The sequence below is a fragment of the Scyliorhinus torazame genome, chromosome 22, assembly GCF_047496885.1.
Source record: "Scyliorhinus torazame isolate Kashiwa2021f chromosome 22, sScyTor2.1, whole genome shotgun sequence".
NCBI lineage: Eukaryota > Metazoa > Chordata > Chondrichthyes > Carcharhiniformes > Scyliorhinidae > Scyliorhinus > Scyliorhinus torazame.
The window spans coordinates 78,373,780-78,380,030 of record NC_092728.1 but is presented as its reverse complement, the minus strand read 5'-3'; positions in this window follow the sequence as shown (position 1 = coordinate 78,380,030).

Genomic DNA, 6,251 nt, shown 5'->3' with positions numbered 1-6,251 from the left:
TGGGTAAACCATATCCTTGTGATATATAAAATAAATCAGTCTTCTGGTAAGCTGGTCCTCAGCTCCAAAATGGATGGTGACAATCCGAGGGAAGAAGCAACACGATAAATAAAAGATTTTAATGTTATTTTAAAAGGGTTAAAAAAAAATGAAGTTTAAAAAGATAAAAAAGCGGATGATTTGGATAGCACAACTAAGATGTTAAAAATTGTTAAATCGACTGGACAAATTTTTCTTAATTAAGCGAAGAACACTCAATTGAGCTCATTGTGCAATAACAATCTCACATATGCACATATTCCCATTAAGCAAACATGACAGATATAATTTTATCAAGTGACCCTCAGCTGAATTAATTAAGTCCAACTTTGGTACAATTACACTGATCAATATAAAGTGAACTTTGCTGTTTTGTGTTGGAGGGTTTGACTGACTGTACTGCTGAAATTAATCAAATTGTGCTTAGGTGACTCCTTCATTAAAGTTCATGGTGACTCTGTGATCAGTGGCATTACACAAAGTGAGTTTTACCCTAATGAGCATCACTTTCGTTTACAAACGTTACTGAAGTGCTGAAGAGATGGTTGTCCCCATCATTATGTTGTGGTGGTACAATGTATACAAAACAGTGAACAATCCGAAATGCAACTCCTCATTAGGTTTTAACCTACTGACCTGAGAATGGCAACTAAACAGCTTGAATAGTGCAGCTTAGACAAGCCAGTTAACTGGTGATTGTTGTAAAATTTATGAGATCATTCCATTTTATAACTGATGGCAGTTCTGGTTCATTGTTATCTCAACACGCAGCCGATATTCATTTATGTGGCATCAAGTTTAAAGTATTTAACCTCCTGTTGATCAAGTGAACGGAATACAATAATTGTATTTTTGTGATAAATGTTAATAAAAACAGCAGTTTCTTGTGATACTGCCATTTGCCTCTGCTAGGCTGGTTGGAATGCAATTTTCCTGATTTATTCTACAGTTAAAATCCGAATCTTGTTTTCTGTCTTCTACCAATATACAAATGGACAAATGGATGCTCCTTGATGCACGATCAATGACCACTAAAGCGAGGTTGTAGTCTAACAGAAGGCTTTAATAAGCTAGATGTTTCCTCCAGCAGCTCAGGTACAGAATGAGGGCTGCTGGGGCGGCACGGGTTCTTATACCCCGTCTATCAGGGCGGAGCTATTATACACTCTAGCCAATAGCAAGCATACAGGTTCTACCAATGGTACTTTAGCCTCTCGGGTACCGTAATACCTATAATCATTCACCCACTGTTAAAAAAAGTCCAGCTGGGGTGGTGGCCAGAAACTACAAAACATAACAACATGGTATAATTAGTTATGGAAGTACCGTAACACCTCCGTACAGTGTTTAGTAACTATTTACAAGTCTGGTAGCTATGTACATTTGCTGGTTTATATTTACAGATTACAGTTAAAATGAAGCAATCAGTCGATCAGGGGCCCTGGTCATCCTCTGCGATCGTCGGAACCTCGGTGGTGACTCCAGTGGAGGCTCGGGTGTCTGTGACTCCGGGAGCATGGCTTTGATCTCCATGGCAGCTTCGTCACCCTTTGACGGCGCTGGTGGGGAAAACGGCTGACCTGGGAAGGGAGCGCCTGCGGGGGGCATCGGTGGGTGGGGGCCCCAGACGGGGGCGGCGGAAGGACCGATCCTCCTGTAAGGTGCTGCGGTGGAGGGGAGGGTGGGACTGGTGGCTGGGGTGTGCGTGGGGTTCCGGCGGGCGGCAGGTCCCGTAGGGAGACCGTATCTTGTCGGCCGTCGGGGTACGCCACGTAGGCGTACTGGGGGGTTAGCATGGAGCGGATGGATCCTCTCGACCAACGGGTCCGACTTGTGCGCCCACACGTGTTTTCGGAGCAGGATGGGTCTGGGTGCTGCCAGCCAGGTCGGGAGCGAGGTCCCAGAGGAGGACTTCCTAGGGAAGACGAGACATTCGTGAGGTGTCTGATTGGTGGTTGTATAAAGTATTGACCAGATGGAGTGGAGGGCATCCGGGAGGACTTCTTGCCAGTGGGAGACTGGGAGGTACCTGGACTGTAGGGTCAGTAGGACGGTCTTCCAGACCGTTCCGTTCTCCCTCTCTACCTGTCCGTTTCCCCGGGGGTTGTAACTGCTCGTCCTGCTCGAGGCGATGCCCTTGCTGAGCAGGAATTGACGCAGTTCGTCGCTCATAAAGGAGGACCCCCTATCACTCTGTATGTAAGCGGGGAACCCGAACAGTGCAAAGATGCTATGGAGGGCCTTGATGACGGTGGTGGTGGTCATGTCGGGGCAGGGGATGGCGAATGGGAACCAGGAGTACTCGTCAATCACGTTCAGGAAGTACGTGTTGCAGTCGGTGGAGGGGAGGGGGTCTTTGAAGTCCATGCTGAGGCGTTCAAAGGGACGGGAAGCCTTTATCAGGTGCGCCCTCTCTGGCCGGTAGAAGTGCGGTTTGCACTCCGCGCAGATTTGGCAGTCCCTGGTGGCAGTCCTGACCTCGTCGATGGAATAGGGCAGGATGCAGGTGTTGACGAAATGGAAAAAAGCGAGTGACCCCCGGGTGGCAGGGGTCCTCGTGGAGGGCTCGGAGGCGTTCCACTTGTGCGGTGGCACATGTGCCGCGGGACAGGGCATCAGGAGGCCCGTTGAGCTTCCTGGGACGATACAAGATCTCGTAGTTGTAGGTGGAGAGTTCAATCCTCCACTGCAAGATCTTGTCGTTTTTTATCTTGCCCCGCTGTGCATTATCGAACATGAAAGCAACCAGCCGTTGGTCCGTGAGGAGAGTGAATCTCCTGCCGGCCAGGTAATGCCTCCAATGTCGCACAGCTTCTACTATGGCCTGGGCCTCCTTTTTGACTGAGGAGTGGCGGATTTCGGAAGGAGAAGAAGGCCACGGGTCTGCCCGCTTGGTTGAGTGTGGCCGCCAGAGCTACGTTGGACGCACGATCTCGACCTGGAAGGGGAGGGACTCATCGATGGCGCGCATCGTGGCTTTTGCAATGTCTGCTTTGATGCGGCTGAAGGCGGGCCTCTATCGACAGGGGAAAAACTGTGGATTGGATCAGGGGACGGGCCTTGTCCGCATAGTTGGGGACCCACTGGGTGTAGTAGCTAAAAAAACCCTAGGCAGTGTTTCAGGGCCTTAGAGTAGTGAGGGAGGGGGAACTCCATAAGGGGGCGCATGCGTTCAGGGTTGGGGTATATAACTCCATTTCGCACTACGTAGCCGAGAATGGCTAGACGGTCGGTGCTAAACACGCATTTATCCTTATTGTATGTTAGGTTAAGGATTTTAGCTGTTTGGAGAAATTTTCGGAGATTGGTGTCGTGGTCCTGCTGGTCGTGGCCGCAGATGGTGACATTATCGAGATACGGGAATGTTGCCCGTAAACCGTACCGGTCAACCATTCGGTCCATCTCGCTCTGGAAGACCCGAGACCCCGTTAGTGACACCAAAGAGAACCCTTAAGATAGAGCCACCCGTCTGCCTCGAAGGCAGTGTATATGTGGTCACTAGTGCGGACGGGGAGCTGGTGGTTGGCGGACTTGAGATCCACCGTGGAGAATCATAGAATCATAGAAAAACCTTGTAATGCGTGATGCTGTTTACCAGGTCGGCTATGCGGGGGAGAGGGTACGCGTCTAGCTGCGTAAACCTGTTGATGGTCTGACTGTAGTCGATGACCATCCTATGCTTCTCCCCGGTCTTTACCACCCCTACTTGAACTGTCCAGGGGCTGTTACTGGCTTCAATGACTCCTTCCCTCAGTAGCCTTTGGACCTCTGACCTAATAAAGATCCGGTCCTGGGCACTGTAGCGTCTGCTCCTGGTGGCGACGGGTTTGCAATCCGGGGTGAGGTTCGCAAACAGGGAAAGCAGGTCGACCTTAAGGGCCGCGAGGCCGCAGAGAGTAGGGGGGGGTATAGGGCCGCCGAATTGGAAGGTCAGACTTTTTGGAGATTACACTGGAAGTCTAAACCAAGGAGTGTAGCCATGCAGAGGTGGGGAAGGACGTAGAGATGGAAATTTTTGAACTCCCTTTCCTGGACTGTGAGGTTTGCTACACAAAACCCCTTTATCTCCACTGAGAGGGAACCGGAGGCCAGTGAGATTTTTTGATTAACAGGGTGGAGGAGGAGGGAACAGCACCTTACCGTGTCGGGGTGTATGAAGCTCTCCGTGCTCCCAGAGTTAATTAGGCAGGACGTCTCGTGCCCGTTGATGAAAACGGTCGTCGTAGCGGTTGAGAGTGTTCGAGGTCGAGACTGATTCAGAGACACCGAGGCCAATCGCAGTAGTTGGTAATTCTGTTCAGGCAGTGTGTGGTCGGCCGAGCTGGGGCCATGGGATTCATCCAATATGGCGTCTCCCATAGGTCACACATGGCTGGGGTTACACAAAATGGCGGCGCCCATCCCTCAAGCGTGGCTTCCGCAGAACAAGATGGCGGTGGCCGGGGTCCGCACGTGGCCCTGGGATATGGGGGTGGCGGCGACCGCTGGCCGCACGGGGCCCGTTGTAGCCACCTAAATTGGCCAGCTCCCGATTTAAAATGGCGAACGGCAAAGGCTGACGGGAAAGTCAGCCAACATAGACAGAAACCAGCAGCTAAATATCATTAAAACTTCCAGGCCACTTAGGCGCGCAGGCAGCAGAGCTCGCGGCCATCGCATATATAGTGGAACACCCAGATTCCTTCCCCAGCCCAGCAGACATATACTCGGACAGCCTCTATATCTGCAGTAGCCTTATGGAATTCCTGCCCCTGTGGAAAGCAAGAGAATTTGTTTCCGCAGATGGAAAACCCCTCCCCTAAGCCCCATTGCTCCGTCACATCTTAGAGAGAGCACAGAACAGGAATTTTGGGATAGTCAAAGTTCGTAGTCACCATCGTTCCTCCCCCCCACCCCCCTGGAAATGTGAAAGCCGACGCACTGGCTAAAGCAGGATCCAGACACGGATACTTTTGGACACCCCCCGAAAGCACCCCAGTGAATGCAGTTCAGGTCTCGTAGACAAAGATCGAGGATCTAGTGGAGGACAGCAATCTCAGGGAGATTGTAAAAGTAAACTATCCAGCCCCCTATGAGTGGTTTAAAAATGCTCTGACCACACATGACAGTGTGGTGTTAAAAGACACCCTTTATGTGGTTCCTGAACAGGACAGGAATCAACTGATTTGTTTGTTCCATGACGGTCATGGACATCAGGGAATCGAGCCCACTACAGCCCACCTCAGGCAGCTTTGTTGGTGGCCGAATTTAAAGGACGATGTTAATCACTACATCGAGAATTGTCTTATCTGTGCCCAGAATAATCCGGACAGATATGCCAAAAAGGCTCAGCTCAGTCACACCCGACCAGTTAATGGCCCCTGGACTAACCTCCAGATTGATTATATTGGACCATTGCCCCCTTGCAGGAATGGCTATAAATATGTACTCGTGGTGATAGACACGTTTACAAAATGGGTGGAAGCATTCCCAGCCAGAACAAACACTGCTAAAACCACAGCCAAGATTTTGACCTACCACATCTTTACAAGATGGGTACTCCCCCGCAGCATTGATTCCGACCAAGGCTCCCATTTTACGGGATGTGTGATGCAGAACGTCCTCACGATATTTGGCATTACCCAAAAATTCCACATGGTGTACCACCCACAGTCGAGTGGTATCGTGGAGCGCATGAATCGGACCCTAAAAACCATCCTCAGAAAAATGGTCCAGCAAAACAACGCCACTTGGGAGTCAGTCCTCCCCTTTGCGCTGATGTTTTTGCTCAATACAATTTCAACATCCATAGGTTACACCCCACACACCCTCATGACCGGACGCCCCATGAAAGGCACAGAATTTTTATTAGGTTTAGACTTGACCAGCCCCGAAGTGACGGCCCTCACACACGAGAAAGCAGTAGAGCAATTAGTGAATAATGTTAAAACGGCTCAGCTAGCAGCCGCAGTGAAATTGGGCACAAGGAAGAAACAGAGCAAGGCTTGTTTCGACAAGACAGTGCATGCGACTGAGTTCAGTGTAGGAAAGCAAGTCATGCTCTCCGTATACAACCCCAGCACATTCCTGTCACTGAAGCACTCGGGTCCGTACTGCATTGCGGACAAAGTAAGCCCTTCCGTATACAAGATAAAGTATCCCAACGGAAAGACTGCGTGGTTCCATATCAACCAGCTGAAGGCATATGGAACCCAGTCTAACCACTCACACCA